This window comes from Onychomys torridus, chromosome 13, assembly GCF_903995425.1.
Source record: "Onychomys torridus chromosome 13, mOncTor1.1, whole genome shotgun sequence".
Classification (NCBI taxonomy): Eukaryota; Metazoa; Chordata; class Mammalia; order Rodentia; family Cricetidae; genus Onychomys; species Onychomys torridus.
The window spans coordinates 67,382,156-67,403,859 of record NC_050455.1 but is presented as its reverse complement, the minus strand read 5'-3'; the positions used below and the strand labels follow the sequence as shown (position 1 = coordinate 67,403,859).

At 45.6% G+C, this 21,704-nt stretch overlaps 1 protein-coding gene across 1 annotated transcript in view; it reads left to right on the top strand.

The window, feature by feature from the left end:
- The first annotated feature begins 6,282 nt into the window (after nt 1–6,282).
- LOC118594562 (SET-binding protein-like) overlaps nt 6,283–21,704 on the top strand; it is a 79,605-nt gene continuing 64,183 nt past the window's right edge. The window contains exon 1 of the mRNA XM_036204499.1: nt 6,283–6,452. The gene's annotated coding sequence lies outside the window, so the exon portion shown is untranslated. The remainder of the gene's footprint in view (nt 6,453–21,704) is intronic.

The following is a 21,704-nucleotide window of genomic DNA, read 5'->3' as shown; positions in this document are numbered from 1 at the left end:
GACCTGTCCTTAGTGCATGAGCTGGCTGTTTGGAACCTTGGGCTTACATAGGGACACATGCTCAGCCTGGAAGGAGGGGACTGGACCTGCCTGTACTGAATCCACCATGTTTAAACATGTCCCCAGGGGTGTCTTGGCTCTGGAGGAGATGGGAATGGAGGGGAGGGGCTGGGGGGAAGGCAGGGGTGGGAGGGGGAGGACAGGGGAACCCATGGCTGATATGTAAAATTAAAACACAAATATAATAATAAATAAAAAAGTTTTAAAAAGTGAGGATTTCTTTGGCTGGCATGGTCCTCAGAAGACTTCAGTGTTCTCATTTTCTCAAAGCAAAATTTAAGGAGCTGAGAGATGGAAGGACTCCCTAAATAAGTTGAACATCAAGTCACCTTGATGATCTGGTGTGTGAATTTCTCACTGCATCTAGAACATGCTTCCAAATTCTACATTTCTAGAATTGTTCCTGGACTCTCAATATATCACAGCCACTGTAGCACCTATCCCTTCCTTCAGCTGGATGTATTTTCTATTAAAATGGCATAACCCAAAAGGAGTTCTACTTACATCCTCATCTCACTGAGGGGGCATGTCCTCTCAATTGACCCAGGAGAGTCTAATGCTGAGAGCATACCAAAAGCATTTGGAAAATTTTAAAAATTAATGCTGAGCCCATTCACGATAAAAAAATAAAATGAAGATGGATCTCAATCCACAGTAATTCTACCAGCTAAATTCTCCTTTAAAATATTACATTAGAGCATGCTTCCTCACTGTCTTACTTAGGGTTTTCATTGCTGCAGGGAAATAGGTCATGGAGAGGAGCTGCTTACCACCTTCTTATAGAACCCAGGACCACCAGCCCAGGGAAAGCACCACCACCATGGGCTGGGCCTTCCCCCACTGATCATTAAATGAGAAAATACCTCACAACTGGATCTCATGGAGGCTCCTTCCTCTCTGATGACTCTAGCTTGTGTCAAGGTGACATACAAAACTAGCCAGTAGTCTAACACACACATACACCCCAAAAATCTTGTCAACTTGACATATAAACACATCATTATTAAGCCACAACCCTTCCTTTGTTATTTATCCCTGTGATCTCACATTAAAACATAAATAACTTTAAAAGTCCCACAAGCTTTACAAATTCAAATACTTTGAAATTTCAGTCCCTTTCAAATAGCCAGTCTCTTTTTAAAATCTAGTCTCTCAACTGTGGGTTCCAGTAAAATGCTTTTTTATGTCAAGAGGAAAGAAATTGCGGGTATAGTCACAATCAAATCAAAGCAAAACCAATTCCAACCATCCAATGCCTGGGATCCACTCACCATCTTCTAGATGCCTCTAAAGGCTTGAGTCACTTCTCTGGTTCTGCCCTTTGCAGCACACACAGCTTGTTGTCTAGGCTCCTGCAGGCTCCACTCCACTGCTGCTGCTATTCTGGGTGGTCACCCTATGGTACTGGCATCTCCAAAATGCTTTGGTCCCTTGCTGCAACTGGGCTGCACTTTCATCAATAGCCTCTCATAGGCTCTCTTCATTGTGCCAAGCCTCAAGTCCTTTACATGACCCCTTTAGTCCTGGACCTTCAACTGCCACTGAGGCTGCACCTTCACCAATGGCCTCTTACAGTGCCAAGCCTCAGTGGCTCTCCATGACTTCTTCATGCCTTCAGAACCAGTATCACATGGGTAATGCTTACACATTACCAAGTCCTGCTGCCAACAGGAGGTTCAACCTTGGCTGCCTCTGGAACAAAGCTTCTCTGTGCTCTCAGCAGACATTTCCCAGAAGATTTTACCCCAGTGATGCTGGCCTCTTCTCAATCACTGCTAATTTCTCAGCTCCAGCTGACCAGCATCAATTGTCCCAGTAACACAAAGGTTTCACTTTAGTAGTTTTGGTATCTTGTTAATCACAGCTGATTCTTCAGCCCAGCTAACGAGAACCACAGAATCTGAATTCAAAATAACAAATGGCCCCGGTAGAGTCTTTAAACTTCCCTCTGAAACTTCCCAAGCCAGGCCTCCATCTTCTGCACTGCCCTTAACATTCTTCCAAGCTGAGAACATCCCACAGAGCTCTTACCACCCAATGCCTCTTCTAGCCCAAGTTCCAGAGTCCTTCCACAATATTCCCCCAAATATGATCAGGTCTGTCACAGCAATACCCCACTGCACTGATGCCAATTTGTCTTAGTTAGGGATTCTATTTCTGTGACAGAACACCATGGCCAAAAAGTGAATTGGAGAGGGAAGTGACTTACACTTCCACATTGCTGTTCATCACTGAAGAAAGTCAAGACAGGATCTCAAATATGGCAGGATCCTGGATGCAAGATCTGCTTTCTGGCTTGCTTCCTATGGCTTGCTCTGCTCACCTTCTTATAGAACCCAGGACTACCAGCCTAGGGATAACACTACCCACCTTGGCCCTCCCACAATGATCACTAATTGAGAAAATGCCTTACAGCTGGATTTCATGGAGGCATTTTCTCAACTGAGGCTCCTTCCTCTCTGATGACTCTAGCATGTCTCAAATTCACACAAAACCAGCCAGTACACTCACCTTGCTGAAAGGTAAGAATGACTCTTGTATTTGAACTTAGGAAGCAGGAGTAATTGATTCTGGGGATCGGATTGTACTCTTTGATCTCAACTGTTCCTCAAAGGAGGGACAGACGGAGTATCCTGGTTTCTTTCTACCTGTGAAAATGGGAGGGACTGTTCTTACACTTTGAACTACATCTCACACTTATATATGACAAGCTCTCAAGTGCCCTGGGATGTGATCATCCTCTATGTCCTTCTATTATTCCTTCACAGATCCTGGGGTAAGGAGCATCTCACTTATGACGACCATTTTATAAGATAAACACCAAGATGCCTGAAGCACAACACAACCGCCTAGCTGGCAGCATTCTACTACCTGATAGTGTCAGGGGAAGAGTGATTCTCACTCACATTTATTGACAATGTCCATGCAAGGCATAGCTCAGCCCTCATGAATTTTACATTTTTTGGTTGAGAAAATACATTTTAGAAAAAAAAAAAAAAAGGTACGTGTTCAACAGGAGAGAGGAAATATGTATGTTCAATGCACACAAACAATAAATTTGCAGCAGTGTTAAAGAGAACATGATTTCTGACCTTACCCCAGCCCCATATCTTCTGCATCTGTGCAGAGCATGCCTTATAAGCATCTCATTTCTGGTCTTTCTATAGTTAAGTTGTGCATAGAAGTTTATGAGCCAATGTTTCCTCCTTTCAATCTTTGCAGCTGTGAATTCTATGAGGATGGGGTCTGTGTCTTGATCAACTGCACACCTGTAGTGCCAGTGCATCTTCTGCACTACACAATAATTTATTGACTACATGATTCTGAAAATGAAGATGTGCAAGAGTCAGATATGCACACCGTGAATGTTCACATCTGGTTTCTTAGATCACCCTTTTCTGGATTCTGTACGGGCAATGTCTTCATATTAACTTCTTTATCTGTCTTAGACTTGATCTTCCAGGGTTTGGTGCTCAGGCAATCCAAAAGTGGCCTACTGAGGAAGCAGATGAGAGGGAGTCCCAGGACATTCAGCTAGGATTTGAGGGCAAGTTCTGTGTTAACAAGAGGTAGACAATCCAGGAATGTGGTTTCAGTTTTGATGAATGCTCAACTGCTGTGTTTGAAAAGCATTATATCCATAACATAATATACCAGCATAAATTAAAATGTGTATAAACAGAATGTGCAAGTCTTCTCTACATGTGTAAGACAAAGAGTGAGGATATCCCTTCTTGCCCTCTCTTCTTCCCTCACTTCTCTTAACTTAAAGACAGGCCATTAAGGAAGAAGCATTCAAGGAGGAGTAAGGGGCATAGAGCCCATTCACGACTGTACTTTAATGGCTTGGGATAGTTCAGTGTTTCCTCTTCATTGTGATGACAGGAGTCCTCTGTCACCTCTAGGCTTGGCCAACTATTGTTGTAGAATAAGGCACAGGTTTCTTTTATTCGCTCACAGTGCAACACGTCATAGGGTGGGAGACCCTGTAAATAAACCAAAGTAATAAGACCCACCCCCCCCCCCCCCCCCCCCCCCCCCAACCCGGTGTTAAGACATCTACGAGCCATGTACTTCGGGAAAGCCATTCTGATGTCTGCAAAGCTTCTCCTTTGAGAAAATGTATGGAACAGACAAGGAGCTATTACTAACCTCTAGACTGAGGTCTTGGATTCAGAAGTCTGGGAGCACAAGTACACAGCTATTCCATACAGAGAATGTTTAGTTTGACCCTGCTTCTCTGCATTGATTTTTTGTCTCCATTGCCAGCTTATAGACCTTACTTTTTTTCTTTTTCTAATTAAGCATTACTTTCTTCCTAATAACAACTTTCCAATATAACACACGGCCTAAGACCTGTTGAAATGATGCCCCCAATGAAGTCTTGAAGAGACAGTTATGGGTAAAGCTCGTGCCTCATCAGATCTGTTTACTGAAAAGCAGAAGCCAGTGAACTTACATCAATTTTCTTTGATTCACTCTGGACACTTCAGGTCAAAGAGAACCCTGAGTGCAGTTCTGTGGCAGAATTCTTACTAGCAACTAACCCAAGAAGGCAGTGGCTCCAAATCATCCTATTCTTCAGCTCACATGTCCCCAAACTCTTAGAAAACATGAGAGCCAGGAGCCCTCTCAAAACCCCAATTTTACTGGAGGTCTTTAAGAGACCACATGCAGATCTCCCAGAATCGTCACATTTGTCTTATTTTGTCACATGACGTCGACATAAACCTGAGGGGTCTCATTGCTCAGTTGCCCTGGAAAGACCTCTCCGACCCAAATACAAAGTCTCCCAGAGACATTTCAAACAGCACCATATTCTGTCAGAAAGGAAGACATTCCTTTCATCTTGTTCATTTCTGCCATCCTGTAAAGGGAACTGTGTGTCCATGTGCATTGTCGTCCCCTCTGGTCCTTGCCTTCATCAAGGGTTCGGTTCTCCTGAATAACAAGGAATGCACATGAGCATCTGAATGCAAACAAGTAGCTTAACAAAAAAATTATAAATCCCTGGAAGTGAAATGTAATTACCAGGTTTAAAAAAAAAAAGAGCACCCATTTACGAGAGCCTATCACATTTCGCGTCTCTGCACGCAGCTCCCCCCAACACTGCTCCTGTCGTGTCAGATAGTGGCAGTGTTGAGCCCGGGAACCGGCGCCCAGCCCGCGGCGGTCCCCGCGGCCGCACAGTCTCCGCGGCTGACTCCGACTCGTTGGAGCTACTGGGCCGCGAGGGCGCTGGGGAGCGGGAGGGGCGCGGGGCTGGCGAGGGGTCCCGGATCCGCGTCCCCGAACTGTTCTCCTTTCCCCCGCCCCCGGCGAGAGCCCACTCCCTCCCAATTGACCGAAATTCACCGAGGGGGGCGGTCGAGGGAGAGGTCGTCGGCCGCTCGCCGGCTGCGCCTCCCTGGGCTCCGGCTGGGGAGCGGCCCGGGCTCGCGGAGCGAGCAGTGTGGGCTCCCGCGCCCCCTCCGAGGCAGATCGCGGGGTGGCAGTCCCTGTCGGCTCCGCCGCGCGGCCGCTCCGCTCCAACCCTCCCCCTCCCCCGCTCACGCCCTCCCCCTTCCTTTCAGTAGGACTCCGGGACTCGGGAGAGGGCGCGGGAGGCAGGCACACGGGCCCGACCCCACTCCAGCGCTCGCCGGGGACGCGGGCGGGCGGCGAAGGGACGCGGAGGGGGCGCGGGGCGGGCGCGGCCATAGAGCGGCGGCGGTGGCGGCGGCGACGGCGGCGGCGGCAGTAGCGACCGCGGGCAGACCAGCGGCGGCAGGGCCGGCAGGCGCCGGGGACCGAACTGCACAGCTCAGCAAAAGCGCCCCAGCCCTCGGCGCGCCGCCTCCTGCGAGCCCAGCCTGGCAACATTTTGTAACCCTCCAATCCATCCTTTGGAGAAAAGGGAAAAAAATAGCATTGAACGGAGAGATGGGGAAATCTATATAATATATATGTACATATGCATATTTATGTATATGTACATATCTATATTATATTTGGTTCCTGCTAAAATTAGCCGGGCTCGCCGAGCGCCTGTGTGCGAGTGTGTGCGAGTGTGTGCGTGCGGGCGTGTGTGTGAATGTGATTACTCCAGGACTCCTCGGGCTCCGGAGACGCCATTTTCCCCCTTGATATCTTTCTCCGTAAATCGGTGGCGCGGCGGAGGCGGCCGCGGCGGGCGGGAAGCGCGGGGCTGGCCGGGGCGCTCGCCGCCGCCTGCGCGCCCGGGGGCCCCGGCGCCCCCCGAGCGAGGGCGGCCCGCCCCGCGCGTCGCCGTTTGACAGATGCTCGTCGCTATGGAGTTGCCGCAGCAGCACCTTTGGGGGCTCGGACGAGCGACCGGAGGCGGAATCTGAGCGAGCGCCCAGGCCAGCGGAGCCGGAGCCGCCGGGACATGGGTGAGCGAGCGCGGCGACCTTGGCGCGGGAGCCCGGGCGCCTAGCCTCCCGCCGCGCCGCGGGCCCAGCGCGCCGGGGGCCGGGGGCGGTGTGTGCCATGCATGCAAAAGTTCACGTCGCCTCGCCGGGGCTTTGACTTTGCTCTGGGCTGGAGGGGGGTGGGGGACCCGGCCAAGGGGGCGGGATGCAGGTCCCCGCGAGGCTGCGCGGGGATGGGCGCGATTCCGCCGGCTGGTGGGTCGGCAGTGGTGCTGACTTAACTGGAGTAGCCCGTTGGTGGCGGTGATGGTGGAAGCATTGGGCTGGAGGGCTGGGAGCTTATTGAGTTTCGCCTAATCTGATCCCCTCCCCACCCCCCTCCTTCTGCACCTCCCTTGGTCCTTCTGTCGGCTGCCGGGCTGGCGGGTTTGGCTTTGGTGAAGTGGACTGGGGAAAGGGAGGGGGTAGGGAAAGGGGTGGGGAGGCGGCAGGATATTTTTTTTCCTCTCTCTTTGTAACTTGCAGGTTAAGTGGAGCTAGAGAGCTACATTGTAACCTAGTTGGATGGTGGGGGGGCGGGTTAAATGTATCAGAATCTAACGTGTCGTTAATAGAAGAACAGGCGAGAAGTGGTCCAGCCAATGAAGGTTGGTGTATGCTTGTGTTCTGGCTGTGTGTTAGTTTTTCTCTTTTAAAAATCTTAATCAGTGGATTTGAGTCTCTTTCTTGTGATCTCCGGACTGGGGATTGTGAAAAGGCAGGAATTCCCTTAAAAGCAGAGAATGCCCCCTTTGAAAGCACGCATTGTGTGCGTTTGTACAGGAGCCGAGGGCTTGGGAATTAAGGCAGGCTTCCCTGTTCGGTGGTTTCCAGTGGGAAATCACTCCGGAAAGGAAACCCTTCAGTATGGATTTATTGTTTTTGTCTTTCAAACCATTATCTCTGGGACCAAAATACTGTCTGTGAAGTTCCTCAGATTCCAACCAAGTCAGGTAAATTGGACTGGGCAGATCTGTAGCAAGACGGTGATAACGGGGACACTGCCTTCGGTGTCTGTGATGGAAGCATTGTTGGGTAATTGCAATTTCCGATCAGTAGAGCATGCTGCTCCTTAAAAAATAAATAAATAAGTTACTGCTGAAATGCTGTCTTCCACGTCCTCTCTGTACACTCTCCCATCTCCTCCTTCCCGGATCCGCACCAGCTACTACAGTTCTGAAATTGGACCCAACTACAGATATTTTGTTGAAGATCAGGAAAGTTGCTCGGTTGAAAGTAGGGGATGAGGCTAGAGATACTGGGAGTGTGGCGACGGTTGTTACTGCCCTCTGATGCCGCATTTATTCTTTATGTGCCTTTGTGGGGTTCTCAGCATGTGTATCTGTCTGAAGGGACTGTTGAGGGAAGGATTTCCGATTTGTTTCCGTTTCAAATAAACGGTCCGGATAATCTCATGGTTGATGTCTGATACTAACAGGGCAGTGTGTGTGTGTGTGTGTGTGTGTGTGTGTGTGTGTGTGTGTGTGTGTGTGTATCCATCCTTAGTCCTGCCGAAACTCTCCTCTATAAGGGAGTGATTCTTTGAATTCTACAGAAGCCACTTTCCCTTCGCTGCCCCTAGTCTTCCTGCCCACAACCATCCACACCTTTCCTGTTGAAGTTTGGTTTGAGTCCATGGTCTTTATGGAAATACTGGTCTTAGTTTCTTTAAAAAAAAAAAAAAATGCATTCCTTTCTCCTTTCTTTTATTTTCTTTCCATCTTCATGTTGCTTTATTGATTGATTTTCCTGATGATTTGCAGTGAAAAGTGAGTTCATAAAGAAGCTGCCACCAAAACTCTTTGGCAGTCTGTGCCCATCCTCCGTGATTGTATAGTTAGTGCCTGCAGATAAACCTCGTGGGTCTCCTTCAAATGTGAATTCTGGAATTCCTGTTTGCACTTTGTGCTGTGGTGAAAGGGGGCCTGGAGTGGAAGAATGCTCTCTGCAGCTACAGCTTTAACCCTGAGACCAGCTCTAGGTACCCAGGAAAGAGTTTCCTTTCTCACCCCAGTTAAATACAGCCTGGCTGGCAAGAGAAGGTAGTGCCAGCTGGCCAGGGGGAGGAGAGAGTTTACAGCCTTTTAAGATGCAGCCAGTTTACGATCCTGGCCTCCCTCTTCTCTTGGGTTATATGGCTGCTTTCCACTAACTGTCCTTAAACTCCTGAAAGGAGGAAGGGGAAGGAGGAAGGAGGAAGGAGGCTGATGTCCTTGCTCTGAGCTGGATGTCCAGGTTGCAGAGTCACATTGAAGGTGCTGTGTTTCTAAGCCTGTGCTTCAGCTCATTGCTGGTTACCAGCAAAAGGATATTAAGACAGAGTGTTCAAGGCAAATCAGAAAGGAGTATGAAAGAAGGCATTTCAAGCTGCAGGAAATGGAGTCCCAGGAAATACCAAGGCCAGGTACTCAGAGTGCTGCTTGGCACATAATCCTTTTCCAGAAAGAGAGAGAGAGAGAGAGAGAGAGAGAGAGAGAGAGAGAGAGAGAGAGAGAGAGAGAGAGAGATCCTAGTTTGAGGAAGTTGAACTGCAGTTGGAGCTGGCCTGTGCAAGAGGCTGCCACTTCAGTAACCTGAGCTGAGCTGGGGGAGGAGGTGGAGATCACAAGCAGTCAGGAGACCGAGGGAAAGGAACTTGTCTTTCTGAGCAGGAAAAATAGATGTGTCACTGGAAGAAACAAACTGGGGGTGGGGGAAGGGATGCATTTCAGGTGGTGGTGTTACTTTAGGAAGGGGACCACTTGCAGCTTGGAAGGAAAGAAGTGCCTTACATGCCTAGGAGGAGCCAGGCAAGAGCAAGGCTGTAATCTGATCTTTTTCATGTTAACAACAGAATGCTATATAGGAAGGCCTTGCCTGGAGGCTCAGTTCTAGGTGTCCCAGGGGAAGCCTGGAGGTATCCCTGGGGGAAGCAAACAGCCCCTGCTGCCAGGAGAGCATCTGGTCCCAAACTGCCATTTCTCACAGGGAGCTACTTTGAAAAGTCCCTGACCCCAGTGAAGGAGGGGAGGTTAAAAAAAAAAAATTCAGCTTTGGGTTACTGTGGAATTTAAGTGAAAATGCCCCATGAGGAGATCTAGGAGGAAGAACATTGCTCAAGAAGAAACACATAGGTGTAATCCTGATTTTACATTCCATTAGGAGCCAGATGACAACTTCTGTGTCACCAAACTGTCCATCTAGGGGAGGGGAGTTCTTGCACCGTGGTCATTATTTTCAGCCATACTGCACTCTCTGCCCTAAGTTTCTGTAGCATATGCAAAGAGGAAAGAGTATACTTAGAAGTATAGAACATCCTTTCTGGGTTCCCGTGGAGGCACTAACACTTGGCCGGGCTTTCCTTGGCCTCCCAGAATGCCAGTTTCTTCCTTGGAGACTTGAAGCTTTAATTAAAACCAGAAAGTTATTGAAGACAGACCCAGCCAATGAGAGTCTGCTTTCTGTGATGCTCAGGGATGAGAAATAAATAATTTTTTGCTGATGGCATTTCAAGTTGCTTCAGTTTGACTCATGCCAGAGGAACTGGGTACATTATTATTAACACATTAGCATTGTGTAAGGAATCTCAGAACTTAGTATTGGACATGATGGCCTTTGTTCAGACACCCAAGGAATGGAGAATCCTGTGAGGATGGGGCAAGGACACACCTGGAGTGCTCACAACATTGCATCAAAGAAGACATCCTTGTAGCATCCTCACTGAAAGTCACTTTGCCAGGTTCCTGAGAGGAAGGGGTAACATTCAGTTTTATTCCTATCCTACAATGTGTTATGAAGTTAGATCAGCTAAGATCAAACATCTGAAATAACTTAGAAGGGGAAAAGCTTTTTTACTTTTTATTATTATTGCAATTTTAAAAGTGTCACTTTAGAATCTGTTGGTGTTGATGTTTTGGGCTTTTGGTGAGGCAAAAATCTAAAACAAAACAAAAACATGGTGGAATAAAGGTGCTTACCTCCTGGCCAGGAAGGGAGAGGGAGAGAAAAAGGGAACACTGAGCCCAAGTGACCTAAAGACCTCAGGCTAGGACCCACCTCTTAAGTTTTCTAGTTCATAACAGTGCTGCTTTGGAGATATATGAAATTTGATGGATATTAACAGCCAAACTTTCCATTGCTATTAGCATATGAATTGCTGTGTGTGTGTGTGTGTGTGTGTGTGTGTGTGTGTGTGTGTGTGTGTTTTGTAGTAGGGCTTTTGTTGTGTTGTGAATTCTTCACTTCTATCTTTCCTTCCTTCTTCTTTTCTTCTTCTTCTTCTTCTTCCTCCTCCTCCTCCTCCTCCTCCTCCTCCTCCTCCTCCTCCTCCCCCCCCCCCTCCTCCTCCTCCTCCTCCTCCTCCTCCTCCTCCTCCTCCTCCTCCTCTTGCTCCTCCTCTTATTATTATCATCATTTGACACAAGGCCTCACTGTGAAGACCTAGCTGACCTTGAACTAACTATGTTGCCTAGGCTGGTCTTGAACTCATAGAGACCTTCTTGCCTCTGCCTCCCAAGTGCTAGGAATAAAGGTCCGTGTCACCATGCATGCAGCCCTTGATAAATACTAAAAAGAAGCACATGAAGCCACAACATTGATTCTCCCCTGCATTATTGTTCTGAGTTTTCATTTCCATTCTCATCTAGTCCTACTAGATTTTTATATTCACTTAGACACATCAAGTTGGAATTAAATTAATGTCATGATTTGTTTAAGTTTTCAATTATGAGTTTCATAGGTGCAGGCAGAACAGCTTTCGTGTTGTATTTGGAGTTTTACCCCAATGAAAGATGTTCTCTAAGGCTGAGGAAGTATTTTTAGCAGTCTTTGGTTTAGAAACCAACAGAAACTAACTCCTGTTCAGTGTAAGTGATGCTTGTGTCACCTTAAGAACATGACCAGTCCTGAAGCCCACAGGATCCCTTAGAGTAGTCCTCAAGCTTCCTACTGCTGAGACCCTTTAATGCAATTCCTCATGCTATGGTGACCCCTAGCCATAAAACTATTTCATGGCTACTTCATAACTGTAATTTTGCTACTTTAATGAATTGTAATGTAAACACTGATATTCAAGATATCAGATATGTAACCCCTGTAGGGGTTGTGACCCACAGGTTGAGAATCACTGCCTTAGGCGGAACTAGCTGTCCCCTCCCCAGAACTACGGTGGACCATGGAAGGTTATGACACATGGCCCCATGTAAGACAAGAGCTCCTTCATGGACTCTATGTTGGGCAAGAACTCAGCCTTTCCAAATACTGAGGCGGGAGAAGGGATAAGTTTGACTTTTGTTCAGAAAATCATCTCCTTGATCTAACTTAACTCTTCCTACTGGAAATATTCCTTTTCATATTCATGGAATTTTATTCATTTCAAAAATATCTTCATATCGTATCCACCCCCTCACCTCAGATCTTCTTAGGAAGGAAGCCAAAGAAATAGTTATCCTTGCTCAGAAGATAAGGTTGCCTGCAGTGATACAAGTTAGTGGCTGACCTCGGGCAGTGGACGTGTGAGCAGCCTCCCACCTGATATGACAAGATCCGATCTTTCTCATTACTTCCTGGCGAAATCGTCCTAGCTTACATAGCTTCTTTAGCCTCAGTACCCTTACCAGGAAAATGACGATAAAGATGTCTCTGTCCCTTTGTCCTAGGAGTTGTAAGGATTAAGTTATCCCAGGTAATTTCTGTCACTGAACTATTGGAGATTTTCTGTGCTACCTCTTGGAGACTGATGCTGGGATTATTTTGCCACAGCCCCCTCTAAGAAGAATACTCTCAGAGCCCTTGTGTCTAGTAGTCTGACAAACTTTACAGTATATACATATCAACTAATGAGTCTGTTGAGCTACTTGATTCAACCATGTAACCATGTACCAGTTGCATTATTAGATGCAGATTGTGCCACGTCTGTGTATGACTCAGAGTCTCATGTGATGGTCAGTCCAGTTGGACACAAGGAAGTAGTAGTGCTTAAGAAATGCGTTTTTTTTTTTTTTTTTTTTTTTTGGCAAGGAATCATAAGAAGAAAGAGGAAGGATGCAGACCTGCCGGGAAGAGACATAGTGGGCGGGCGGTGAGATGGTCTCCATCAGGGTTCCATGGGGTTAATTAAGATGTGTCATCTAAGATAGAATTTCTAATCTCTCCAAAGAGGATACATGATAGCAGAAATGTCTTTGTCCTAGCACATCCAGGAAACTTCCTAGGCTCTGGAATGCTCTTCAGATTCTCTTGGCTCCTGGATTCTTCTATGTTCTCTCCCTCAGCATACCTGGCCCTCCCTGCCCAGAACCAGCAGTGGGGTTTTCCTTACTGTTCATCTTACAGTGTTTTCCAGTAAGCCCCACTTGGAGCAACATGCAGGGATTCTATTCCCTTCAGATTGATTTCTTTGATAATGCTGAGCATCCTGTCCCCTGTTCCCTTCAACACCTCAGCTTGCTCTATTACCACACCCTGTTTCAATGGAGCATCTACCTTCGAGGACAGCAGGCACCACTGTGCTTCTCGGTGAGGACGATGCACTAGTTATTCCCAGTCAGCTCTGCTTATCTCTTCCCTGAGCACTTCCGGTCTGCTACGATGGTACTTCTGGCGCTTGCATCCCGTAATTGCAGACCCATCCAGGAAAGGTGCAAGCTTGCTCCTCAGAGACCTGCACCTATTTAGGGTTGACTTCTGTTGCATGAACATATCATACAATTTATGTAGAGTTAGGCTATTAAGAGTAAAAATTTTTTTAAAGTATACCAGATCATTGCAAAATGAAGCAACATGGGAAGACCTTTTAGAGTGAGTAATAACTAGTTATGTTAATAGCTTTTTATAGTTTTGGCTGTCTTTCAGAGGAAATCACCCAAGCTCAGCTTCTCCCTCAAAGCCTAAGAGGTGATGGTATTTTACCACATGGGTGTGTTCAGTCAGTGGTTCCACGCATTCATTCAGTAATCAAATGTTTATTAAGTGCCTACTAGAGTGTGCTCACCATTTTAACACTCATCACTCTTGATGGTCTCTGAAAATTTCAGTTGTGCATCCTGGTTTCCATACCCATTTTTGCTACTTAACCATTCCGTCTTCCACACAGTCTGCTTTTCTGCCCATTAGTGACTGTGCAAGCCTGACTACACAGGAAGAGAACCGGCAGAACACCACACAGAAGGGAAGTTGGAGTCTTGGGATGCAGGCTTCAGGTTGGGCTGCCCACCTAGTAACATGGGTGACAAGCAAGCCCCAATGCCTTTCTTTTTACCTTTACTCATTGGAAAACGAAAAGGTTAAGGTTGATATGGGCAGTCCCATCTGAAATTCTGGGATGCTATGGCTAGATATGTCAGAAAGATTTTAAACTTTTCTTTTAAAGTGCAGAGCTCCTCAGACTCATTTAATGACACCCTCAACTACTGTCCAAACCAATCCCCATGAGAATTAAGGCACTCAGCTTGATGTTTGATGTGGTTAAAAGAGTTACGGAAGGGGAAGTTGGTGCCCTGGGGTAAATTAAATCAGAAGCTCCCCAATTAGAGCAGAAGAACAGGCTTGCAGGAAGGGGGTGGGTGGGTAAGGGTATGGTAAGTATGAAGCAATACCACAAAAAGCAGTGTGGAAGAAAGCGAAGGGTTAAATTATCTTCACCGCTTTTGAAGCCTGGCCTTCCTTGGTGAAATAACTAAGTTGACACAAAGAAGATGGTACAAAGTCAACTCTGGAAAGTCCAAATCTGTCTTCTTTCTTAGGAGTTTACCATCGCCTCCTGTGCCCTGTGGGCATCCGCGATGGCAGCTGAAGCTGCTTCATTTGCACATCTGGGGTCTGAATATCATGTCATGATGTAGATCATTAGGAGCTTGAAGGCTAGGGCAGAATCTCTGCTCCTGTGCTGTCACTCCATCCCCACAGGACTCACAGGACTTGTCTGCTCGTCCACTGGAAGCTTGTATGAAAAAAAAAAAAAAAAGTTCACTGGGTTGCTTTGTGTGTGCTGTGAGATGGAGTGACAGACACACACACACACATACACATACACACACACACACACACACACAGCCACATTTTTCTGCACTGTTAGGTTGGGTTGGGATCAGGAACATGAATCTTTGTCTCAAGGTTAAGGCTATGAAAGGTTTATAGGTTTTCTGGATTGTCTGGAAGCACACCAGTTGAATTCTTAGAAAGAGAAGCTAATGGAAGCTATTGAGATGCTGTAGTTTCAAACCCTAGGAATTTGGGGTTGTGTGAAAGATGTTGGATGAAAATCAAAGAATTTTGGATGAAAATGGGAGAAAAAAAGAGCACACACCTTGTGAAAAAGCTTTATTATTATCATTTATTATTGCTATTATTTTATTATTATCTTTATGTAACTGATTTAATCGGTCTATGGAAAGGAACTTCTTGGAGTTCCTGGGGACTTGGAGAGATACAGAGATGATATTAATTGAAGTTGATGGATCCATCATAGTTGTCCAGGAATGCTTATTGGAGCGAGTGGGGCATCATATTCTTGGAACCCAATAAGAAAACTTGGGAGCCAAATTCTGTGTAGTTGTTGATGGCTATGCCCATGACCTATTATTATTTGAGCAAAACCTTTTTATTTCTTTTTTAGCATAACAAGGTGGCCAGAAAGCAATGATTTGACATGAATGTACCTTGGGCCGTCTTTCTGCTCCTAACATTGTCTTTAAGTGCTCTGTTAAGAAGGTTTTGGTCCACAATACTTTTTGAAGTCTTAGCATTATAGCTTGTCTGGGGCTTTTTCCTGGAACTCTTGGATGGGAAAGCTCTGACATGAGATGACATTTTTGCCCTTGGTGAGTGGATGGTATGTTCGAGGAAACATGTTTAGCTAAACTGGAAGTCACCCTTCTTCAACTAAATTAGGAACCTTTTCCCAAGTGGAGTTTTGCTACATGAGTGATCCATGCTAAGGTGTATTGGAGAAGCTCCCAGAAGGATGTGTTTGTTGGAGCAAGAGAAGCAAGGAACCATTCTTAGAGGGAGAACCTTCAGTGGCAAAAGTGAGCAAGTATAGATTTAAAATTCCCTTCAGAAAATGAATAGTCATCATGTGATGTAGAAAGCCGTCACGTTGAGGATTAAATTGTATGCAGTAGGAGTCCAGGAGCCGCTGCCAAGGCCAGGTAGAGCTGAGAATGCCGTGAAGAGTGTGTGAGATTTGAGTCTCACCCGCAGCAAAGGGGTGGCCTTGGTCAGGCAGATGCAGAGGCTGGAAAATTATCCACTTGGCAGTGTACAACAGAGAGAGCTGTTGGTTCAACACAGTACTCTGCAAGTGGAGGCATCACAAGGCTCCAGCTTCTCAAAGCTGAGCTGAGGAGCCAAGGTCAGCGTCCCAAACGCTGGGAGCACAGGCTCCAATCGATTTTCGCAGATTTTCAGGTGTACAGCCTAGAGAACTCTGACTCTGACCAGGTTGCCCTCTTCTAGGCTCTGCCCGTCACTAGCTCTATCTTCATTTGCAGCCCAATATTCAAAAGAACAAACAATAAAACAATATACTAACATTTGGATTGACCATTGGCCCTCCTCTGGCCCCAAAGACCCTGTGGCACTGGAAGTTATCTTTAGGAGTTTAGTGCATAATTGGAGAAGGACAGGCTAGTTTCAGTAGCAGTGCGATGTTTGAATGGCTGACAGGATACCTAGAGGAGAGATGTTATAAAGGAAGGGAAATGGAGGGAGTATCTGTTCAGCTCTGTGGTATGCCTATCATTTTCTTTACTGCAGAGGTGGAAGGTGTGTCAAATGATAATGCACAAGGCGATTGCTGAATTGGATGGTGGAGGGGATGAAGAATTTGTACTAGACCCAACATTCTGCTCAACATTAGAGGGCCTTTCTAGAAAGTCTAAGGAGCTTATCATTTGTTATTCTCACACTTAGTTTGCTCTCATCATCCCAAATAAATACATTTTTTTTATTTTCATTTTACATGTGACTGGTAAATGACTGAGGGTCAGGGGGTTACCTGATGTTGGCTCTTTAGAGTCTGGTGGTGTTGTGAGTTAAATAACATTTGGGTCCAGAAAGGACTACCTCTGAGATTTCAGCAATCCCAAAACTTTAGTTTTCATATGTATAAAATGGGCACATCTCTGGGTTAAAACAGGTTAAAATGTATAATAAGATAGTGTACTTAAAGTATACCAGATGCACATTCTAGAAGCATCTTTACAATGTGGGTTTCTGTTCTCTACTTGGATAGGAAATACTATGATTCCAATTCTTTCTAACAGATTGACCATGATTCATCTATTTTGACACCATTCAGTATGTGCTATTTTTTTCCTCTGTAAGAGTCTGGGTAGTGAACAGGATGAGCAGGTGAGAAGTCTGATGTTGAAGTATTTGAAGGGATGTGGCAAGCCAGAGAGTAACAGTTTGGAGATGCTATGGGCAGAAGCAAGTACAAGCTTTTGATAAGAAGCTGGTCAGCCTTTGTGTTTTAGATGGGTCATAATGTAACAGAGTAGTCATATATGCAAGCTATGCATCAATTAACAGTGGGGATACAGTGGTTCTGAGAACTGCATTGTTAAGTGCTTTTTTATTGTGCAAACATCAGAGTAAGATCTTATATAAACCTAGATGGGACAAGGGAATCACAGAAGTGGCCTCTGGATGCCACCAAGAGGCAGAGACATGAGAAGGCTGAGACTGTGATGAACATACTAGCATGCCATATGGCTTTATAGTAAACTTTTTATAATTAGAAAGAATACAGTTAAATTAATGATAAAAGGTATAGAATAGAAAGACACATGAACTAGTGGTATAGCCCTTCACTATTACAACTAGTATTATGTAATATACATGATTTTGTATTCTGTCCTATTGTGTGACTGACATTGGAGTAGGTTTGCTCACACTGGGTCATATTAAAAGTATGAGTAATATCCTGTACTATATTATTACAATCATGATGGGACCACCACCACACATGCGTTCTGTTGTTGACCCACATCTTGTTCTTCAGTGCACTAGTACGTATCTGAACTCAACTGTGGATCTGACATAGGAAATGTGTGCTCTTGAGCAAATTACTCACCTTTCTGGGACCTTGTTTCCCTGTATATATGTTAAGAACAGGATCATGGCATCATACACCTGTATATGGATTAAATTGAAAATCACTGGAAGGTAGTGGTTCTCAACCTTCCTAATGCTGCGACCCTTTAATACAGTTCCTCATAACATGATTTTTTGTGGCTACTTCATAACTGTAATTTTGCTAATGTTATGTATTGTGATGTGTCTGTATTGTAATGTATATGTGTCCATCGAACACCAAAGGGGTCATGACCCACAGGTTGAGAACTTCTCCTGTAAGGGTTCAGCACAAACTACTCCCTCTTATTTTGATAGTGTTCTTTCCATAACCCCATGGGAGAATAGTGACAACAAGTTGGATGCTATCACTGAAACTGAGCATGCAAGACAGGTCTCAGGAGCCAATCCCCACAGCTTATGCTATTGTGGCATTGTGAGAAGGTAGCTGGAATCAGAGTTGTGAGTTAATAGTGTGCCCAGTCTCAAGCCTTAGAAGCTTGATTCAGATTCTTCACCTGCTATTGAGATCCTAAGCACAAGAATTGATGTTCTATGCATCTTGTGAATTCATCTCATCCCACTTAACCAGAGCTGGAGAACCAACTAGAGCTGATAAAGCAGTGGGAGAAACCAGTCCCCCCTTTTAAGAGCTTCTAAGTAGACAAGGCTTAGTACCTAGCAATGCCAGGTTGGAAGAGGATATGGGGCTCACCTCATGGCTTTCCCTTATTCATTAAAAAGACGTGGTGGTGGTGGTGGGGATTTCTGACTGAACGTGTTGATATTTCCGCTGTGAGACAAGCCTCTATAAAGAACAGCAGAATGCTCAATTTAGCAGGTCTAAACTCCACTATCTGCATGCTTTCCATTATGCATGAGTGTGGAGAAGGCTTGATTCCAATCCCTGGGCCATAGGGTTTTCCTTGGGACCTGAGAAGAGAAGGCAACACTAGCCGATTTGTAACTTGGCAGACACATTCCAGGGGACCAGTCAAGTTTAACAAAAAGTGTGAGCATTTACTAAGGTGATCCCAGGTAATTATGATCTCATTTAATATTTAATCTTCAATTACTTCTCCTAGGAGCCCCTGAGGTAGGATTATTACCCACTTTCCAAACGAGACTTGAATGGCTTAAAAAATGCCTTGCTGAATACAGTTACTAATGGGCAAGAGAGTAAGTGATCTAATCCTATGGCCTCCAGTCTGGCTTTCTCACTTTTCTTTGCAAGGAGAAGTGTCGTCTTTGAACACCTCCTCTTGGACAATTTCTCCTTGTGTTCACGGAGTTCTGAAATGTGTAGAGACCTGTTTGTTTAAAACACTGTCTTTGCATTATAAAGATCCAGATCATGCGGACAAGATAGACAACCTAAACATATTGAAGCACACAGCTTGTCGAGTGCTTTGACGGCAAGTGTCCAAGGAATTGAGAGCAAGACCCCCTTCTATCTTTCTGTCTCTGTCTTTGTTTCTGGCTCTCTCTTCCTCTGTGTGTGTGGTGGTGGGGGGAATGTAGGCATGTGTGTGCATGCGTGCATGCATGAGTGAGTATGGGTGTTTACATGTGCAAGTGTGTTCAATGAGTATGTTAAAAATGAATTCAGCTAGTGTTCTGGATGGAGGTGAAACTTGACCGATTCTTGAGCTAACTTAGAGGTAAACCTTGTAGAAATGAGAAAAGCTACCAAACCAATGGACTAGGGACCTTATATAGAGTAATGCACATCAAGAGAGCTTAGGAGATATTGTTGGAAGATGTATTGGGTGAAAAACTTAAACAATGTTTCTTGGAGGAAGTAAAATGTGGCCTGGAATGTAGAGCACAAAGAAGGCTGCTGGGTAAGAGCTTTGTCCTTTGTTGTAGACCACAGACATGTATGCAGTGTCAGCAAACTGAGGCTATCTTCACTCTTGCTGATTGAGAGCCAGGTATGTGTTGGGTCACTTGATCCATTTACCAGTGTTTATGGACCATTTATTCCAGGAATTTTGGCAGTGGGAAGGGTTTCAAGAAACATCACTCAGAGTTATAGGCACTCCAAGTCAGACGGTGACTGACTGGCTGTACTTTGACACAACCCTTCTTTCGACATTAACTGAATAAAGAATTTAGGGCCTCTCTCCATGTATCAGGGACTGGGGCAGGCCCTGGAGACAGCCTGGTACCCGTAAGAAGCAATGCTGTTACCCTCAGAGTTCTTAGTGTCTAGTAGAGAAGATGAGGTAGTGTAGGAAGTGCCGGGAAGGGCATGTTGTGTGTCACAAAAGCAGAGAAACAGAGTCCCAACTTGAACAAATCAGAGAAGAGACATCTGATCTCATTTTCCTCTTTAACTCAGGAAGGCTGGAGGAGGGTTCCAGGTGTGTGCAAAGTTGCATGCAAATCCGCTGTGACTTTCCCCCAGTGCCCTTAGCAGATGTGAAGAAGGGTGAACAGCAGCTACCCTCTTGCCAAAGTCCTTAGAATCTTACAAGAGAGTTTTCCCCAAGTTTTTAGTAGGTCGGTGAGTGTAGGAGAAAAATTGAATGCAAAGGAAAGAATGTGATGGGTGGGAAATATTAGGGATGGGGGATAGAGGGAAGAATCCTAAACTAAATGTCATGAGAATCTGGAGACTAAGATCATTAAATGGAAAGAAAAAACTAAAATAATAATTGCAAAAAAAAAAAAAATCACGAGCTAGAGATGATCTACATGGCTCTTGGTGTTCCAGAAAAAGCCAGGGGAGACAGTCAGAGCCACACTACATTAAACAAAACCAAACATCCAAGCAAGCAAACTATAAAACCTATCATCTACCCAGAAAAAAGGCAATACCTAGCCAACCTCCATTTTCTATTGGACATTCTGAAGAGTTCTGAGGAAAGAGTTACGACCTGAGAATTATCCAGTCAAGCTAGGGCTTCTACCTGCCAACCTGGAAGAAGTCCCTGGCCTGGTGGCAATGTACACAGGAGCCCAGGAGGAGATGAGAGTGGAAGGTGACAGGAATGAGGAGTGAGGACCTGCCTGCATTCCCCATTGTTTGCCTTTAAGAGCACAAGGGGTGTGTGCTTTCAAAAAGTTTATTTTAACATAAGAAACACAGAGTTTAACTATCAATAAATCCATGTAACTATGCCCAAATGGAGGAGATAAGAAAGAAAGCACTTTTCCATATTGTTGCTGAGACACTGAGGTTGACAGGGGTCTCATGAGGGTTCCGAAGAGGCAGAAGGAAGCCCATAAATCATATCTTTTGACTCCAATTGAGTATGCCAAGGGCTTTGTCTGTGTCTGCCATGTTGCAGATTTGGAAAACAGTTATCAGGATGACAATGGGCAGTATGTGGCTGGTGATCTGGGAGCCAAGAAAGCAGGGGAGGTGGATGAATCTGGGAAGCCAGGCTCAGTTTTTCATCTATCTATTTGGTCCAATAAAGTTCTTGAATGTCTCTTCTGGGCTAGATGCTATGCTGAGCATTGGGATGGTAAATGGCTCAAATGTAATGGATACCTGCTATTAGGAGAGCAAGGAGCTGTGTAAGGAGAAGCTACCTCCAAATACAGATTAAGAAGCACCACCGGGCGGTGGTGGCACACACCTTTAATCCCAGCATTTGGGAGGCAGAGCCAGGCAGATCTCTGTGAGTTCAAGGCCAGCCTGGTCTACAAAGAGAGTTCCAGGAAAGGCACAAAGCTACAGAGAAGAAACCCTGTCTCGAACCCCCCCCCCCCCCCAAAAAAAAAAAACAAAAAAAAAAAAACCAAAAAACCAACCAAACAAAAAAACCAAGAAGCACCCTGTGGTCAAGGCACTGCTTTGGGGAAGTGTATAGAACAGAAAGTCTAAGGCACTGGTTTTCAGACCCCAGCCCATCCAGTACCTGGAAGCTGGGGAATGCCAAAGTGCCTGTTCTTCCACCCAGACCCTGGTTCAGTATGTGCAGCTTGAGAATCGATATTATTCCCACCAGGCTTAGAATAAGTGAGAGTTTCCCAGGCAGCAGGAAGTTTGCTTTTTTTTTTTTTTTTTCTCCAGACAGGAAAAATCCCTGTATCTTGCAGATTTGGGAGGGAGGGAGGAAGGACTGTTTAGGACTCCCCTGAGCATAAGCAACATCTAGCCATGTGGATTTTCCCTGGGCACTAGGGAAATACTGCTGTGGGTTCAAACTGTTCAATTTGAAGTGT